The following is a 21,598-nucleotide window of genomic DNA, read 5'->3' on the forward strand; positions in this document are numbered from 1 at the left end:
ACACAAAGTAAATTAATTGTTTACAGTTTGTCACATACATCATGGAAAAGTATGATTTATATAGTAGTTTATAAGAATATTCATTTCTTCCACTGTGTGGAGTTACTGTGTTTTGAGCTGTTTTAATTTTTTATTTTTTTTGAGCCATAGACAAAATCCATAAATATTTATGAATGATTAATTTCCTCTAGTATTTTTCAAATACCAGGCTTTGAAGAATAATTAATATATAAATATATTGAAATTCGCATTTTGGTCACTTTTGATATTTTAAATCATGAACAACTAAGTATACTTCTCTCAGGTGAAAAACTGATTGGAGTCTATAATCTATTTATAATTAAATTTATAAAGTTAAACAGTTCTTTATTTGGAAAATAATTATAACTCTGGTTTTATATCCAACCCTGATGTGTACACTTGTTTTACTTCACCCAAGTCAAAGCTTTATGATGAAATGTAAACCTGTTTCAATTCATGCTATTTGAAGAACAGGTCAAGTTCCAGTTCAGGCTGAAATTCATCTTTAGAGTCAGTGTGACTGATACAAAACAACAGAACATTTTAACTTTATAGGAGAATCTTAAAGTTAAGTTGCTGCATTAGAAGTAGAGAGCCATTACTTTTCAGGAACTAACAAAAAACATATTTTGCTATGGAAAGCATTCACATATTTACTTAATAAAATGTTCACTGACCATCTGCTATATCCTAGGTACTGTGCTACAGTAATAATAAAGACATATTTCTTACCCCTATGGAGTTTACAGTTTAGTTGGAGAGATGTGAAATACTGTAGGAACTCATTTTAAAGATATTTTTTGTTAGTCATTTTAGATTGGAAATTCACTTTCTCCTTACTATATCTCTGTTACATTTTCTTTCATTTTATTGGTTTAATTTGCAAGCCTAGTTCTTAATAAGACTTAATCCATAGATTGCCTTCTTGGAATTTTGCCTCAATTAGGAAAGCAGACACAAAGGTTTTATTTTCCCCACTCGTTCATGAATTCATTAATTCACGAAGCATTAGACATTTACTTATGTCTCCTGCTTTGTGCTAGATATTGAAGTTCCTAAAATTAAGTGCTTTTGAATCAGATTTTCTATTTCAGGGGTCAGCAAACTATGAAATCTGGCCCATTGCCTATTTTTGTAAATAAGTTTTATTGGAACACAGTCATGTACAATTTTTTATGTATTATCTATGGCTGCTTTTGCACTACAAAGCAGAGTTCATTAGTTGCAATAGAGACTGGCCCTCAAAGCCTGAAATATTTACTATTTGGTCCTTTCTGGGGAAAGCTTGTTGACTCCTGTTCTATTTAATAACCTTATAAAACTTTTTAAATTTAATGTAAAATGTACTTAAAGTTATAGCATATTAGAATTACAAATATTTATTTGGGGTCAGTTTTAGATGTTTTTGATCCTTTGTTTAACATTTTTGAATATCTTAATGTTTATCAATCTTCTCTACATATTCACTGTAGTATTCACATAATTTTTCCCCAGCTTTATTGAGATATATATGGTCATATTGTATAAATTTAAGGTGTACAACATCACACAATGTTTCTTGTATTGGAATAATATCTAATACTACATTCCAGTATATTTGTGTCATGTTATTTCTTTGTATGTAAATGATGTCATAAGTGAAAAACCTGAATGTTCATTAAAGACCCTGTGTAGAGGTAACTTTTTTCAACCTCACAAAAAACAAATGACCAAGAAAACAATAACCACAAATTAAAAAGTAGTAAGACAGAAATATAAAAGTCTTCAATTGTTTAATACATGTTTGTTCCACAAAGGAGTTCATTGACTAATTCAGTCTTTGCACTAGGAAAGAACTATAATTTTTTTGATAAATTGAAGATAAAAATTTAAAAATCACAGTAGATGTATATATCAGAATTTTTATAAACTTTATTTATTAACTTTTTATAGGTATAAAGTAAATATATATCATTAGAGCACCTGGATTTCTTATTATATGAAGAATTTTATTCCTTAAATTAGCCTTTTATATTAAAAGGGTTTAAGTGATCTGAAGTTTTGTTGTTAAAACCAGATATAACCCTTTACCTCTTTCAGTGTTGTTACATATTAGCCAAATTTCAGAATATCTCTACTTAACATATCAGGTTGATATTCTTTCATGTATAACTTTAATTTCAAATCCTATTTACTAGGTTAGAAAATTAAGAAATGTATGTGTATGTATATATATACGTGTGTGTGTGTATATACATATATATATATATATATATATATATATATATATATATATGACATGAAATCTTAAACACTTTTCATTTTAAAGCAAAATTAAAATACCAAGTGCTAAATCATTAAAATGTAACTAGGAAAAATCTTGTAAGTATACATTTAAATTTTCTCCATGTTGGAAACCTTATGTTGTAATAATTTATAAGCATGATTAAAGAAAGGAATAAATAAATCTTAACGTATGTCTGTTAATTTAATGACTGCATTTTTGTGATTAGTCAATGTGAAATGATTGTATTTTAACCCTTGCTTATTAATGATGTGTTGTGGCTTTGTGCTTTGCATAATTCACATGTATGTTATATTCTTTTTCCTTGGATCAATACCTAACATGTTTTAAGTCACTGAACAGATCCTGTATTGTAATGAATGCCTCTTTTCTTTTGCTGTATTTTTCTTAAATAACAAATTGTTAATTTTTCTTATTAAACATTTAATTGTTGAATAGTATATGTTTTCATAATTTTACTGAGTATATGTATAAGCTACTGCTATTTTTCAGATAATCCTATTAGAAACTAACATTGGTATTTAAAAATAAGATTTATTATTGGCTATCAATTTTTAAATACTAGAGATTTTAATATTCTTTTCATATATTATAAATAATGAATAAAAATTTGTGATGTAAGCAAATTTATTTAGTAAATTAACAATAGATGTGCTCATGCCCAGGGTAGTCTTTAAAAGATGAGTAAAAGTTTTATTTTTCCTTTATATTGTAAGGGACACTACATGTAACATAAACTATTCTAGCAAATGCTCTTTAAATAAATTTATATTAACTTATCTTTATTTCCCCCTAAACCTCATTTAAGTGACTTATTTTCCTAGAATATTCCTACATAAAATGAATATTTTTTTATTCCCTACGTAAAATGAATTCATGTTTGGTAAGAAAATGATGTGTATTCCATTGTGTTCTGGGGTTAATAATGATCACACAGAGGTAAAGAGAGTATTTTTCCCATTCAAGATTGTTTTTTCCTCTAAAAATGAGAAAATTATTTTTAAAAAAGGAAAGCTTGATACTTGAACCCTCTTGATGCTAGTCCTTTTCCCCAAGTGTCTCTTTTTAAAATAATACCTTCCTGTAGCATTATGTTAAAATATATATATATGTGTATATATATAGAGAGAGAGCACTAAATTTCTAATATGATACAATGGAATGTGACAAATAGAGGCACTTTCAGAAATGAGCATGGGGTAGCCGTACACACCTAGTAAATCTGCAGTTTGTCAATTTAACAGTTTTGTATAACAAAAGAACACTGAGGGACTGAGCAGAGGGGTCGGGCAGCCTCTTAAACTGTAGCTCCCACTCAAGGTGGAATGAACTCGGGAAGGAACTTGTTACTGGCTCCACTGCTCCTAAGACCAGAATCAGCCAGGGGAACAAGGTAATGTGTGGGGAAATGGTTTCAAGAAACTGTCAATTCTTTGTAAAGTGGAGTGTTCAGTAAAACAATTTATAGTAATCGGTTATTTTCGTAAATTTGGAAAAGACACACGCCAGTATAACAACAGACTGGAAATCTATTTGATTTCCAATTTATCATAGAAATCTGTTGAAATAATGTTTCCATTTATTATATTGCCATATCATTCTATGGTACATTCATCAACTCTCCCCCAAATTATGAGCATCCCCTACGTGTTCGGCGTTGTGTTAGTCACTAGAGGTAAATCAGGCACAATCCCTGTGTACAAGGAGTTTGCAGTTTAGTGGTGAATGTACCAGATAAACAGATGATCAGAAGCAGAATGGGATTCCTATCTTATTTCAGTAACAAATTTGTGATTTATAATATTGAAGACTCATAATATTGGGGACTCAAAAGATTATAATTATCCAAGAATTGGTAATAAGGATTGTATTTGAAAGCATAGTAATTATTCCAAGAGATCCTTCTAGAAAGCCTTAACTAGCAGGAGGTATTCAATTATAACCTGGCTAGAGATGAGTGGCGTCCAAGTCTCTGTTGTAGACGAATAGGTTAGCTTTTGCCTGATCGCAGCATCTTTTTCTTTTGTCTGTGTGTGTGCATAGATTTCATGAATCACCGAAAGGGAGAATGTAGACTGATTTATAGTTTGCCCTAGATATGATGCTTTGAAAATAATTTTGGAGATACAAATGGACCTTGCAGTTTTGAAATGTGTGACTTAGGAAAAATTTAAGGAGATAATCTAATGATGAGAATGTAAAAAAGGATACTTGTAAGTGTGTTTGGTTGAGTGAAGTTAGAATGTAGAGTTTAAAATAACTCTAGAAAACATGTCAACGTGAAATGGTGATACTGCTATATTTTTCTTTATATGAAGAAAATGGATGGTCGTGTTTCCATTGTAATTCTATTTTCCCAGGCATAATGCTTCAGAATGTTTAAGAATTTCTGGAAATAGATTTTTAGATGTTCTAGAAGAACAGTCTCAGTATTCTACAATATCTATGTGCTGTATGAGATATATAGGCATGTTAATATTAGTGCATTTATTAGATCCCTAATTTTTTGTTATAATTTTGTGTCGACTTTCGGTAGACTGAGAATCAGATTTTAGTTCCTATATAATTACAACAGAGTCAAACATTAACACTTTAAAGGGTCTATTTGACATTTTCTAGACAATTAATTTCTAATTTTTAATTATATGTACATTTCTCAGTAAAATATTTTGATCACATACCCTTATATATTTTTATATATCTATACATTGCAAGCATAAACTAATATATAAATGTGATTTATAGAACATATACATTTAAAAGGATAAGATGAATATTTAATATTAAATATATTTTTAATTTTATGGATAATAAAGTTTTTCTCTCAGTGAACTATTATTGTACTCATCTCATGTTTAAAAAGTGGTAGAATGTTTCATTAGTTTGAAAATCTTGTTTCAGTACTGTTAGAGCAATTCAAAAGTCTGGTTTATTCCAATATATGATTTCAGTAGCTTCCATAGCTGAAAAAAATTACTTTGCTAAATGCATACCTCCATATAGCAAAGTTTATCACTGGATGTTCCTGTTATAAACTAGTCATTGATTTTAAATCATTGGATCATACCAGTTATTTTAAAAAATTTTACTGAAAATTGACAAATTTCCATTTTTCATTCTGTCATTTGCTTCTTGAAAAGTACTGGAAGGGGTTATATCTTTATATTTTAACAAATACTGTTAAAACAGTGAAACTGAAAGATTTGGAAGCAATTTAAACTTATTAGAAAATCTTGCTCCAAAGTTTTAAAAATACACTGGAGAATTTTTATCGTTGGCATACTTATGGTAACAAAGTCTCATAACACTAGAAACACTTCCAAACATTTCAAAATGTTCTCTCCTTAGAAGGATTTTCCAAAAGCAGTTGCCTTCTCATTCAATCTTAAATGTCTCCTTTATCTTAAAGGAGAGATTATAAGTCTATTTGTTTAAGTGACAGGTATAACATTTTAATCCTTATCATAGAAAAAATCAGCAAATTTGGAACAAGACTCTTTTCATAATAGAAAAATTAGTAATTCATCTTCATGATCCCATTTGGTAACTTGAACACAATCGGCAAAACTCTGTGGCTTAAAACTGAAAAACCAGCAGGAGCAGTGTGTCATGGCACTCATCTGATTAGAGTGTTATGAGTTGATACATGTACTGTAATCTGTTCATCTTCCTAAGTGGGTGTGTGTGAAGTGTGGTGGGACACTGAAAGTGAGTGACAAGTGAAGATCTCCCTGCCAGGATACCTAATATGCATTACATATCAGGCTGACATATAACCCCATATAGTAAAGCTTATTTTCTTACTTAAGATGAAAACAAACGTGAACAGAGACTATTAAAAAATGTTTTTGGTACTCCATTGAATCACCTTGCCTCTGAGATATACTTGAGACTTAACGGTTCAGTACATCTCTAAAACCTTATATGTTACACAGTAAAGATTGGAATTATGTAATTTGTTTTCATAGACACCATCATCTGCTTCTTGGTTGTACTCCCCTACCCACATGATTGGGTAAACTTAAACTCACCAATGTACCTAAATCTAGTAGGCTATATCTAGGAAGGTACTCTCTCATGTCCTATTGTGATATGACCTTTGCACTAAAACCCTGGTATCATATAATATGCATTATATGACATTCATATATTTGTGAAAGTTAAATGATGTATTACAAAGTTTTTGGTAGATCACATGACAAGTTCTTCTCTATCAGTTGTAACTGAGCTCTAAGGTGATCCTCTAAGACCGCTCTGAGCTATTTTCAATCTCCCTGCACTTTTGACATTTTGCAGTTGTGACCCAGGGAAACTCAGAGACTTTGGAGGTAACTATGAAGGGAATGGTGGCCACTGAGCTCCCCAAAATTAATCCCCATCAATCCATTCAAGATTATTAAGAGCCCATCTATAACAGGCACTGGGCTAAGAAAGCTAAAGATGAATAAGAATGATATACTGTACTCAAAGGACTCACAGTCCAGGGAAAAAAGAAATATATACACAAATCACAAGGCAGAAATGGATGTCATGGAAAGTCAGAAAATGTGCATCCAGTTGGAGAAACGTAAGGCTTTATGAAGAAGGCATAAGCCTTGATGGGTAGATAGGATTTGAGTGGGAAAGGAGGAACCAGGTTGGAGATCACCCTGAGCAAAACCAGAGGCCAGAAAAAGTAGTTATTTGACTAGTGTAGGTTGGTTTGTGAGAGACAAGGGGCAAGAATAAAGTTAGAAATATGAAATATGAATTGGGCCATAGCAAGGAGGACCAATAAGTATCATGCTTAAGAGAATTTAAAAATGGAAAAATTCTTTAAGTTTGTTAAAAAACATTGAACTTTTTGGAGTGGGAACACAGCAGTGTTTTAGGAAGATTCATAGGCAATTCTCATCATAAAGTATAAACACATTGAAAATATCAGAGACTGGAGATGAGAAGTCCAAGAGGGGACTCTTCTAAAAGTTTAGAGTGATGATTTAGGGCCTGTTCAGTTACTCATCACGTGTTTATGGATTACTCACAACACTCAGGTTGTAGTGGAGTAGAAGAAGCTGGTAGAGGAGAGATTCATGGGACTATTTTTTGCAAATGGGAGGAAAAGATGTATAAGAGAACATCTTGTCAAGTACTGTATTGTCAAGATAATAAAGTTGAGAAAAGTCATGTTGGATAATTTTGAGATAAATTAATTTTGGGCTTGAAGAGTAAAAAATTTGGCAATGAGTCAAGAATTTCCTATGATTAGAAACTACAGATTGAGCAGCCCGTTTGATGGTGTATAACTTGGCTTTGTATTAGTTTCACGTAAGAGAATATAATCTTGACTTCACCAAGAGAAATGTAAACTTTCATTTACCAAAAGAGTTTGAAGCAATATCATTATTCCTAAGCCTACTGAAACTTTTAATAGTAAGAAAATTCCAGATCTTGTGATTAAGAGTTGTGGTGTTAGAATGCCTACGCTTGAGTTAAAACTGCTATTATGTAACTGAGTGACTTTTGGAAAGTTACTGAACATTTCGAAGATTTTGTTTCATAGAATATAATAATAGTGCCTACTGAAAGAGGACACTTTTTAGTATTAAATGGACAATGGGTAAAGTAATTAGCATAGGGCCTGTTTAAACTTAAAATTCAATGTATTTTGCTTTTTATTATCACTTATCCAATAATAAGTACTAACCCTCTTTCCTCAAAAAGCTAAAAATCCGAATGCAGTAGATAAGTATAACACATTGAACAATCTGAAACAAGATCTACTGAAGCAAAAATACTCTAGTGTAAGAAAGAAATCAATTCAGACTAGAGTTTGGCTTCTTCTTCAAACTTTTAAGAAATGTGACATTCAGCAATACTTTCAATCATAAAGGTACAATTCAGTGAATTTTAGTGAACACACCTGAGTAGCCAGCACCCAGACCAAAAACAGCACCCCAGAAATTTCCCCACATACCCCTTGCAATCACTATACACCCCAAAGCTACCTGTATTCTGACATCAAATATCACTTATAAGTCTGCCTGTCTTTGGACTTTATACAAATGGAACTTAGAGAATTTGTTTGTGAGAGGCACAATATGACATTTGTGTGATTCATTCATGTTGCAGATAATTGTAGTTTCTTATTACATTCTAGTACTGTATGAATAAATTTGTTGTGTGACTAAATTAATGAATTTATATGAATATTCTCCAGTTGACAAGCAATTGGAGTTGTTTTTAATTTGGGATTTACAAATAATGCTGTTATGAACATCTCTCACACATGTCTTTGGTGAACATGTATATGCACATCTGTTGGGTAGGTAGACAGGAGTTGAATCTTGGTTAATGCTTAGGTTCTGGTTTAGTAAATACTGACAGACAGTTTTCTGAAGGGTTGTATGGGAATTACAGTTGCTCCACATCCTTCTCAACACTTGATATTATCAGACTTTAAAATTTATAATTTTCATGTATTTCTCTTAAGTTATTCATTCAGTAGATATTTACATAACAGTTAGTGTGTGTTAACGATGGTTGCATAGTACTAGGTGTGGAGGATAAAAACACGAATGTATCAGGAGATAGAAGATATTACATATTACAGCTGGATAAAAAAAGACTAAAGCAACAACAAATTAATACATTTAAAGAGATGACTATCATCATTTTTGAGACAAACATTTCTTTTAATGTGATATTTATTAATAGCAGGAAATATGACTCTAACCTAGTTCCAAAATATAAATAAAAACAGAATTGAAAATACTGTGGCAAGCAGTCAGACTTCTGGGGAAGAGAACTTTGGTGAAATTATTAAAATTGTCAGAAAAAGCCTTGCCCAAAGTAGAACCATTTTTATTTCTAGCCTGTAATTTTTTCAGGATATAAACATATTCACAAAAGTTTATTTTCTTATTGTAGACTTTACCCATCATAAACAAATGCAAATATAACAATATTCAATTGGTAGAACCAGAAAGCACTTTGTGTGATTAAAGATGAATCACTCTGGGATATCATTAAATATAGTGTGAGAATTAAAATGTGCCATGTAAATGGTGATGTGTGTTCTGTGAGAATATATTCTTTATAGGAGAGTGAAAGAATAAAAGGAACTTTTTACTGCCACACTAATAAAAAATGACTCCATATTCTACCACCAGAGTTTGCATCCTTCCATCTGAGGGAAGCTTTTTTACTGTTTATTCATGGGCCTTAGGAACATTTTCAGATCTAGGAATAGGGAAGATAATCAGGCCTGGCTCCTCTCACATCAGTGGATATTTCTTCAGCATCCAGGCTCAAAAGAACAGTAGGAGCTCATATGGGCTCCAGTCTCCAAGTCAGCATTTCATTGCTAAAATTGGCAAGATCTTAATTTTAGATGAAACCAGGAGACACTTCTCATCTATGCTGATCCACAAGGCACCCCATAGAATCAGTAAAAGAACAACAAAAATCTTGGAGAAAGAGATCTAAATTACATGAAGCTTTCTTTTCTGTGTAATTTTTGTAGAATTAAGGGCCATTCAACTCTACCTCATTCAGATAACATAAACTGCATATTTAAGTGATGTTTTTTGTATGTATTTGCTCATTTTTTTCTACATAGCATTTATTCATTCATTTATTCAGTAAACATTTATAGATGTGGTTTCTGACCTTATTAAGTTTAGAATTCTCAGTTATTTTTTATTTCAGCATCTTTAATGTGTGGGCATATTTTGGTAGAAAGTCTAGTTATTTTTGTTGATGCATAATTTATACATGAAAATCATCCTAATATCCAAATTTCGATTATGTTAACAAGGATATGGTATTTATTTAGATATAATTAAATAGGCCATTTAAGATTACAGTTTATATTGAGGAGAGCTTTGGAGACGTTTTTTGTATTTCATGAAATTAAACATTGTCTTCAAGTTTTTGTGCCTGTGTCACTCTCAAACTATGAGGATTTTTTACAGTTATTTTTAAGTCAAAAAATGGAGAAAACTTGTACATAAAACTCACTTCCTTATCGACTGGGAAAATGTTTCCATGTATATATATTTTAATGCTTAGGAAAACTCTAGAGAAGTTTTTAAAAGAGAAATTAGTTGGAAAGATTTTAGCTGTGGCTATGATAATAAAAAGCAGATTCTTTTTTTTTTTTTTTGCGGTACGCGGGCCTCTCACTGCCGCGGCCCCCCGCACAGGCTCCGGACGCGCAGGCTCAGCGGCCATGGCTCACGGGCCCAGCTGCTCTGCGGCATGTGGGATCCTCCCGGACCAGGGCACAAACCCGCGTCCCCTGCATCGGCAGGCGGACTCCCAAACACTGCGCCACCAGGGAAGCCCCAAAAAGCAGATTCTTTTTTGAAAGCTATTTTATCAGAAACTAAAATTTAAAAGTCTGGGAATAACTTCATGATTTCATTCAGATAACTATGTCATAGTAAATGAGGCAATATAAAACTATAAGATTTATTTGAAATTTCTTAAGAAGTAAAGGATGGCATATTCTCCTACCAATGGATGTCCCGTAATTCAGGTGTGCAGAAATTTGCATTTTCTCATTTGAGTAAATAATACAACTTTAAAAATAAACCCATAAATATATATCTAAAAAGTTAAATTATTGTGATTCTTGAAATGTTTTTAAAATACTGTTTTCTTACATTTTTTGGTATTATACCTTTAAAATTGGGAGAGACTTTCAATTTCCTCTTTCCTATCCTTCTACCCAAAGCATACATTATTTACTGTTTTTCATCTGAATTATACACAGTTTCTAGGTTGATGAACATTTCTAAAGTTGGAGACCATACATAACACAACATAATCCACTTCTTTTTCGGAAAATTATATGATTGTTCTTCTGTATTTTGGGGTAAAATTGATATATATGGAATATTCCTCTGTAACTCTCATTCTGCACCCTGAAGTAAGAATGCATCAAATTCCTCCTCTACAGGGCAAATACTTGAAGGCAGCTATTTTTCTGTTTTCCTGGTTAAATATATTTATTTTGTTCAATTCTTTAATCATCGCAATCACCTTTTTTTTACTTCTCTCTCAAAATCTCACATCTAGAATTTCATTCATTAGCAAAAATGGTCTAACTGTAAAAAGAATATTGCCACCCTTAATATGAACACTGAGCCCAATATCATCAATATTGCATCAAATTTCAGTTCCTAGTGGTCACCTAGTTTTTTTTATACTGATCTTACATCAGTATAAGCTTAATATGTATAGTATATGATACTGTTATTAATCATTTTATTTTTCCTTAGTAGTAGATATTTTTAAGTAAAAGTATAGAACTTCTATTTTTTATCTAGTAGTTTGCATTCATATAGTTTTTATTTAAGTTCTCATATTTGACTTTTAAATAAATCCCTCCAACTTTATGTCACAAGTAAATTGGGAAGCATGCATTTCATGTCTTCATAAAGTAATTAATAGTCTCCTCCATACCTAGGTGGATCCAGAGCTCAAGCACATACCTCTAGAGAGAGCTCACCCAGTTTGGCATTGATCTCCATTAATGAACTAAATATCATCGATTACAGTTTTGAATATAGTCTTATTAATGTAACACATGTACATAGTTAAAAAAATAAGTGGTGCTAAAATGCTGATAAAGAAAAGAAGCTATCTCCTGTTGCAGTCTTTCCTAACTCAGAATTAATCTTTAAATCCTTTTATCTATGTCTTCTGATATGTATTTCCTTATTTCCAAACAGGCTTACTCTGCTATTTCTTGATGCATCAAAAAAAAAAAAAAATTACTTATTGACTTCTTTTTATAGAGGTTGACTATTTAATTCCTAAATGGACCGCTAATTTTCTAATCCTATCTTCAAAATAAATCTTGACTCAGTCAACAGGTAGTGTTCCTTACGTCAGTGTGAAGCCAAGTAGTGTACTTTGAAACACTGTGCTCCTTTTTGAAAAATTAATTAATTAATTTATTTTTTGGCTGTGTTGGGTCTTCGTTGCTGCACGCGGGCTTTCTCTAGTTGCAGTGCATGGGGGCTACTCTTCATTGTGGTGCGCGGGCTTCTTACGGTGGCTTCTCTTGCTGCAGAGCACAGGCTGTAGGCACGCGGGCTCAGTAGTTGTTGCGCACGGGCTTTGCAGCATGTGGGATCTTCGCTTTGCAGCATGTGGGATCTTTCTGGACCAGGGCTCGAACCTGTGTCCCCTGCATTGGCAGGCGGATTCTTAACCACTGCGCCACCAGGGAGGTCCCTAAAGCATGGGTCCTTTCTTGCACAACTCTTTGATTTTCCTAGAGTTAATAATTGCTTCCTTTAAAAATTTGCTTAGTTTTTCTTTGAATGTTCCAATTATTATTTTTTCTCTCAAGTGCTTGAACAGGTGTATAAAATCTCTATGAATGTTTTTTTCTAAATGCTCAGATATTTCTCTTTCCTAGACTCCTCCCAGAGCCCCTGACCCCCATTCATCCTCTTTTGATCTGGCCAGGACAAACAACCTTGCTGACCATTCTCTAATCCTGTGAAGTCTTTTCACTCAGTTTCGATTTTGATGACTTTTTCTTGCATCACATGTTTTTTTTTTTTTTTAATTTACTCTTGTATATGAAAACACTTTTCCCTGTATCTTCTGGAAAGATGAAAAATGGGAGATACATTTTTCCTTTTGTGCAAATCTGAAAATGTCTTTGGTCAATCCTCATATTTCATTGATAATTTGGCTGGTTTTAGAATTCTGGCTTGAAAATAATTTCCTTCAGAATTTTTAAGGGATTACCTTATCCTCTAGCATTCTGAGATGTCTGGTGATTCTGACTCCTGATTTGTTGTAGGTGTCTTTGTCTTCATGTCTATGCCACTGAAGCTTTTGGTATCCTTGTCCCTGTTGTTCTGATATTGCATGATAAAGTGACTTAGTGTTTGTGTGTGTTTAAAATTCAGTTTGTTAGGCATTCTATAGGCCCTTTCATTAAGGAGACGTGCTGAGAAAATCCATTTTGTTATTTCTTGGATTAAGAGTGCAACTATTTTCATTTTTCTTTCTTGAACTCTTTCTAGTTGAATATTAGAATTCTTGAATTGATCCTCTAATTCTCTTGTTTTTATTCTCTTATTTTCTGTCTCTGTCATTTGGTTTTACTTGATGGGAAACTTTGTCAGTGTATAAACCATCTCTTGAATTATTTATGTTATTACATATTTAATTATCCAAAGCCTTTTCTTGCATTCTAATTCCTTTGGAGTCATAGTATTCTATTCTTTTGCCCATACAACATCTAGTCTCTCTCTCTCTCATATTAATTACTGTGATTTTGAGGGGAGATTCTCTCTTGATGGTCTCCTTATCCTTTGGATCCTTTCTTTGGGTAAGGGTGGGAGTGTTTTTCTGGTTTTCCTATGGAAGTATTTTTTTTCAAAAGTTGATAATTTTCTGCAGCTCATTCATATTTAAGAGTAAGGTACTAGAGAATTGATATGAAACTGCGTTTGGATAGCATCTAGTGACTGATGTTATTCCCTGTAAGTCAATAGTTTAAGGTCTTTTTTCTTGGAGACCCAGTTTCTCAGAGAAGAACACTTGAACGCCCTGCCAGTGAGCAAGAGTACTCTGGGCAGAGAGACTAAGGGTCAAGAGTTCAATGTGTAGAATTCCCTTATTCTTCCTCAAGCATCCCCAGCTCTGGAACTCCCACAAGTTAATTTCTCCAAAGAATAAACCCCTCATCTGCCTAAAGACTAGTTGAGGAGATGTAGCCCTTCTTGTTGCATCCAGGTGCTAAGTGGCTCAGAGGTCTTGCATGTACAAGGTTGTCTTGCTTCACATTGATCTTTTCTCTTCTTTTCATCTTCCAGTCTGTTTTACTTGCTTTGACTTTGTGGGTTGAAAAAAAAATCAAGGAGGGAGGGGGAAATGAACACATATGATCACTCCATCATTTTTAACTGAAACTGGTTAGGTTTTTGTTTTGTTTTTTTGACCATATGTCTATTCACCTCGTATTCTACTTTCTCTTCCTTCTCTCCACTCTGAAATAACTTGAAGTATGTCTGATGAGTTTTTCGGCATCTTAGTAAACAGAATTTTTTTACAGGGGGAACAAGATAGGGTCTTACCTGAATTCCCTTGAGGTGGTTACCCTCCTTCTCTCACTACTGAATGAGCTACAGATGTATGAGTGTTGAACGATGCCCCTATTCCATTCAAGTGTTTAATAGAGAAACCCACACTATGGATTGTATTTTCACTACCTTTTTTTAAATTTATTTACTGAGGATTTGGGAAAGGAAGAAAAAGACAGGGGAACAGAGGTTTAATATGACTTTAGAGTATTGTGTCAAGCACTGTTTTAGGTTCCTTCATCCATTATCCCCTTTAATCTCACAACTACCCTGAGGTGTAGGTGTTATTATTGCCACTTTATGATGAGAAAACTGAGGACTAGTAAGGTTAAGCACCCAGCCCAAGGCTGTTCAACTGCTGACAATTGAGGTTCAAGTGTAGGTCTCTGATTCCAAATCCCATGCCCTTTTTATTATTCTATCTTCCACTCCCCAGTAGTAAAAACTATAAAACCCCGCCTTAAATTTTAACATAAATAATCTTTATCTGATTAATATAATTTTAAAATTAGCTTAAGTTCACTGAAAAATTAATCCCGAAAACATTTTTGCCTCACAACTTTTATTGCATATGATAAATAGACATAAATAGGTGCAGTGGGTATCACTCCTTTAATTTCAACTCTGACTTTTCCCTTATCAAGGCCTTCATAGAGCTCATTTTTTATTTCTCATCTGAGAGTTCTCTGTGCATATTCCTTTTCAGATCTTTATAACCCTACTTGAAAGCAAACTTCTTGGCTTTACTTCTGTTAACTCCCACAGCTAGCATGAAAACATTTGTAGAAACTTGAAATGGTAAATCCTGCTATTCTGTTGGCACTTGATTTTAAGAATTTTGTAAATGTTACCATAGTAAGTAATGCCTTGAAAGCCAATCTATTTTTTTAAAGGTATGCTTTAGTTATTTTTCTGATCTCTTTACCTTTTTATGGTCTACCCACACTGAATAGTTTTCTGCTTTGTTCCATCCAGGAAAGCAGATGCTCATGGTTCTGAATGCAGCTCCCAGGGGTTAAAATGTGGGTTTTTATCACGGAACATGTCATACCATCTAACAAAAGTAATGTCCCAGTTGTTGTGATTTGTATAAAGACATCAAGAAAAAGTAAATGCACAATAATGGCCCCTAAAGAATTGTTAAAATTAGACAAGAGTTATATTATTCTCATATTGACAGTAACAATTTTTTTCCTGATACCATGTAATTGTTAAGATTTGTGTTAGTGAGTCAATAAAATCTCTGAACAAGAACTCTTTAGATGAGATTTTACGGAGGAGTCTGAAATGTTCATTACTCCTTTGTAATGCACACACACTATACTCTTAGAAAGGAAGCTAAAAGAATAATCTACAAGCTTTAAACTAATGCCAGTTTTTCCTGAGTCATTTTATTTGTTACAAATAGTGCTTACATTTTGAATTAGAGTTACATTTACTGTTGCTTCTAGCAAAATAAACCTGAGTTCAGTAACTCATGTTTGCAGGTTTATAAGGATTGTTTATCAAATCTTATTATTGAAGAAAATGAATCCAATAATTGAGTATTTTAGTTATCATATACTGGGGTGATTTTTATCCTAATTTTCTAATATTTATGTGTGGAAAACAGTATACAATAAGTGAAATTTTCTGTATAAAGTACTTGCATGAGTTATTGCAATTTTGCTTCATGTTTTATATTTGAAAGTGAAAATAATCACAAAATTTTTCCATAGCCATAATTATATTATAGTAAATTATCTTTAAATATTACTTGCAATTGAATTAGCCAGATAAATTATACATGAGATAATTGTGTTGCATTGATTAGCTTAGAGCTGTAAATCCATTTTGTGTGTATATGTAAATATATACATATATACCGCCCCCCAAAATTTTAGAACATTAGAAATTAATATATTATAATATTTACAATAATATAAATGTAGTGAAAGTTTACTGGATATGTTTGTTATTAAGCATACATTTCTTTGTCCTTTAAGTTGAGACTCAAACATCTTTGCAAATGAATCTGACTTGAAAAATTTTTAATGTCTAAATTTGCAGATTTTAAATATAATCAGATACAATGCAACTGAATGAAATATTTCAATAGTACATATTCTAAAAACCAAATGCTGTCTTGGATTATTAAAGCTGCATAGTCAAAGGGTGTCTGTAACAGGTTAAAAAGGAAATATTCAAACTCCATTAAACTTTAAAACTCTAAGTATAATCTTTCAGGAAATACTATGAATGGGGTCCCTGTTGATAAGATTTAGTATCTTACTCCTTACTGCACATATGCATTGAATTAAAGGAACAGTGGCAGTACTATATTTACAGAGTTGACACTCTACTCTTAATATGCATATTTTTGTCATTTTTTTGCTTCTCTTTAAACAGAGAGATACCCTACTCTACTATACTCTGGCTGTTTTGCTCTAACTACTTAAATGTTTTACTTCTCTAATAATTTTGGAGCTCAATTTAAAATAGTATTCCACCATTGTAAGGAATGCCCTTAATTACAAAGTATTAATAGTTGTATAAAACTCATAGCTAATATTTTTCTATACTGGGGCTTTTCTCTTAGATAAATAGTTATCGTTGTCTTCCTGAAATTTAAAAAAACATGCTGTTCCTGGGGTTTAGATGTGGCCTGTTTGTTTGATTAGCCTCTTTATTTTATTTAGAGAATGTTATAATAGGCTTCTTAAAAATCAGAAAGAAAAAATGAAACATATATATCCATGGATGCATACACACAATAGTGTTTTATTCCATAGAATATCTAATTTCTGGACTGTTTTGGCCTGAAACTCTATCATTTCCCTTTGTAGTATGTCATTTCATAGACAATGTTTTTGTTTCATAAGAGTGTTGTAAAGACATTTAACATAATCACCAAAACATCGTTTTAAAAAATTCTCTGGCAAAATAGCTATGATCAAAAATTTTCCATGAAAAATTTAAAATTTAACTTTACTATAGAAGCATACAATCGTTTAGTTTTGAAAAGTTCAAAACAAAGATAAATAATACATGTTCCTATAGTGAGAAATTCATTGATACTTTTGGAATTGCCATAAAGACAAAGAAAACCACAACTAATCCTCTCAAATTATTTCCACAGAGACACTTCTAGTACCTGATTATGTTTTAGCTACTATGATACGTTTGTGTTTAAATCAAAACCTCTCCATTTTATTCATTGTAAATTGATGCTTCTTATTCAGTTGCACCTGTCTTGATGGAAAGCATTTCTGGTTTGTAGTGAGAAGGTATATTTGGACTTAGATTTGTAATGTGTAATGATTGTACACATTTAGCTCTCTTAAAACAAAAAGACTGTGTGAACCCCTTTGTCACTTGGTAGCAGGTTTTCCTTGGTTGTCTTAGCTAATACCTGTCATACAGTAAGCAATAGGATAGACATGACTCCCAGCTCTCCTAAAACAAAAACACTGTGTGAACCCCTTTGTCACTTGGTAGCAGGTTTTCCTTGGTTGTCTTAGCTAATACCTGTCATACAGTAAGCAATAGGATAGACATGACTTCCAGCCATCCAGTTATGAGCTTTCACATTTTCAACAGATGACTGTGGACCTTGCTGTCAGGAAACAGAGAAAATGTGACATCTAGAAATAAAGTAAAAATTCATTTCTTCCTTAGATTGTTTGATGACTTAACGATTATGTTTCAAAAAACAACCAGAAAATTCCAAAGATTCTGAAAAGCAAGGTGAAATTGATTAATAGTAACTCACTTATTTTTATTCAGTTTTGTATTTTCTTGTTAGTCATTTTTTGCATAATAGCAACATTGGAAAACTAAAATTAAGTCAAATTATGCTATTTCTGATAGCTGAAAAACTAAATGTCATTATTTTTAACTATCCCTGAAATGGTTCATGATAAACCATAATATAGAATAAAATGTTTACAATAATATTAACAAATTTTGATAATACTTGTTTAATGTTAAATATTTTCCTTATCAGCAAATGAAGAGAAATGTTAAGGAAGCTGTAGTTTAATTGTTACAAGACACTTCTAGTTCTGACTAATTGACCTTGAAAGACTAACTGACTGCTGACTTTAAACAATGGGGTCATTGCCAAATTTACTGATTGAAATCCATTTAGAGAACTGGAAATTATTCAGGCTTAAATATTGAATTAATTAGGAAATTTTAAATAAAAAACCGAGAATCTATGTGAATTGCTAAGTTTTTCTATAAAAAACTGTGCTTTCACTGATTGGTTGCTCATCTTGATAATCATTAAAATATTTAATGTAAAACTTATAGTTGATGTTATATCTCTTTTCTAATATTAAGTGTTTCTAATAATAATTTCCTAATATAAAATGTCAAATGTTAATTTTAGTACTTATTCTTAGAGTTATTTAGCTAAAATTTACGTGAGGAACATAGAAACAAAAATATACTCCTTCATCCATAGATGACACTATGCAGTAACAAGTGAATAGACATTTCTAACCAAATTTCTAGTCTAGCTAATTTTTTTTTGCCTAGCTACTTTTCTAGTCAAACTTAATTAAAATAGATCCCATGAATAATTAATTCTCACTCTTAACTTTGACTTCACTTGTTTTTCAGTGGACCAAACTTTAGGGTTTTTTCTTTTTTCTTTTTTTCTCTGGTTTTCAAAGAGCTAGCTAAGGGATCTTTATAGCTAAAATTGAGCCTGACCATTACTATGTAATTTAAGCATTAAATTTAAAACATACCATCTAAAGTCAGCTAAGGTAGCACGAGTGAAATAATTATTATTTTAGGAGAACTATGGTTCATGGTACAATGGAATTATTTTTTTTCTTTTGAGAAGAAGAATGGTTCGTAACACATTAAATTAGGAACAAGTGATTCTGGGGTTCTTTCTACTTTTCATGATTTCCTGCAATAAGTCTGTTCCCAGTAGAATTTATAGTCTAGCAGGGAAAAGAAACAGGGGAAAAGGTAACCAGGTATTGAGGTATAAAAGCTCCGTAAGAGTCACATCTAATCTAGCCTGGACTGATATCCTCCAGCAGCCAAAGGAGGCTTTGCAGAGGGAATGAGATTTAAAACTCAGCACTGAAAAATATATAGGGATTGAAATGGAAGAAGGGTGCTGGGACTGGAGGACATGACATGTGCAAATGTCGTGAGCTGGGAATTAGCAGAGTGTTTTCCAGGAAACAATATTCTCTCTCTATGTCATCTTCCCATTCGTTTTACATTATGAGAGACATTTTCAAGGTTGTCCTTCATATAATTAACATTAAGTTTTGCAGGATTCTTTTTATTCTTTATTAATTTTAATATTTTTTTTACATTTTGCTATAGCATTATAAATTCTTTAGAGTTTTTTAAGTTTGACCCCTTCTCTTGTTTAAAACATTCCTTTCTCCTTACCTTTACCCAGACATTTATATGAAATAGTCATTCTTTTACTAATATTACATATGAAAAATAGAGGTTGAGTGAGATTAAAGAACTTACATACAGTTACCCAGTTTGTTGTCAGTAAAAGGCATTTTATACATGACAAGGGTATAGTGTAACAGTTACTTTTCAGGTGTATTTTATTGTTAATTAGGGTACATACTAATTCTCCCAATATCAGTATGTTTCCCACTGCTTTCAGAGAGGATAGAGACCCAATCACCATTACAGTTTATGAAAGTCTAATACACACACACAAACCCCACGGTTTTCCATTTCCTAGAACTGGAGCTAGGTAAACTTCATTTCCTTATTTTATTTTGTCTTGCAATTTAAGTTTCTAGAATTAAATTAACAACAAGTTTCTCACAAATTGTCAATTCATTCATTCTTCTATAGTATCTTTATATGCAAACAAAGCAATTATCCACACTTCCAATATCAGAAGTAATCATTCTGTAATTATGTACAACTTCATTTGAAAAACAAGAATAGACTTGTTCCAAAGTTAATCATGTGAAAATGGACTCATTAATTCCAACTGTCCATCTTGAGACTGAATGTGCCAGTCAACTGCACAATTCTGGATATTCTATTTTATTTTTAGGGCTTGCAAATTCTACATTTGCTTTGAATGCCCTGTTTTCCTTAAATAGGCACGTGTCTTCACCTAATTTATAAGAATAGTCAATTCAGATTACTTACATTTAATGTCACCAATTCCTATATCTATTGCTCCTTAGTATTCATGGAAAAATCTCAGAAAGAGTTAGTTAGTAAGACTGTCAACTAAGGATGACAGAGGTGATTTTAAAGAAAAAAAATTTTGACGAGAATGCTGGAAATAAATTATACAGTTAATCAAAAAATGGTACAGATGAACCAGTTTGCAAGGCAGAAATAGAGACACAGATATAGAGAATAAACATATGGACACCAAGGCGGGAAAGAGGGGTGGGGTGGTGGTGGTGGTGGTGGGATGAATTGGGAGATTGGGATTGACATGTATACACTGATATGTGTAAAACAGATTAATAAGAACCTGCTGTGTAAAAAATAAAATAAAGTTCAAAAAAATTATACAGTTAATAAAACCTCAAGGGAATAGGATGGTATCAGGGATATAAAATAGAGAAAAACAAAAATGAAAAGAATTACTGGGGTCCCAGAGCAAAGAATGACCATGTTTGGGTTTTTCTACCAAATAAGCTATTTTGTGGAAACATTACAACTCAGAATGTATTGTGGTTTGAGAGAAGGAAGGTAACATTTCACTAGTTATTTACTCTATGACTGCTTCGTTCCAACCAAAACATAATTCTTTGCATAATGTGTTCTCTTTTACTTAAATGCCCACATGGAATTCATCAGACATGATAAAATAATGTACTTATTCCTTTTTAGATCTTGGGGAAAGAGAGTGCTACTTTAAAAGTGTAATGAAAGCATAATTTACTTTGCAATTCTTTGATTTTATACATTTTGTCTATCTTTCCTAGAAGACTTTGAGCTTAATATCCAATAAATATATTTCATGGAAAAGTAAACTGTTTTAATAAATTATTTTAGAGTTTAATAAAAACAAATAACTGCTTGCACCAAGAATCAACATCAATTAATCAGCTGATATTTATCATACCTTCCACTTTGTGGGCGACATGGGTGATCTAAAAGGTCCTTGACCTCTAGAAGTTTGGATAAAGTATGTGACAAAAATAGAAAATGATGAAGTGCCAAAAACAGAGACAGAAGAGTTCAGAGAAGT

General features: G+C 32.2%; 1 protein-coding gene across 1 annotated transcript in view; it reads left to right on the forward strand.

Annotated features, from left to right (window-relative positions):
• The window catches only part of ADAMTS20 (ADAM metallopeptidase with thrombospondin type 1 motif 20), a 190,033-nt gene that overhangs the window by 117,120 nt on the left and 51,315 nt on the right, over positions 1–21,598 (forward strand). The window lies entirely within an intron of this gene.

The sequence above is a fragment of the Mesoplodon bidens genome (assembly GCF_964165515.1).
Source record: "Mesoplodon bidens genome assembly, chromosome: 11".
Lineage (NCBI taxonomy): Eukaryota > Metazoa > Chordata > Mammalia > Artiodactyla > Ziphiidae > Mesoplodon > Mesoplodon bidens.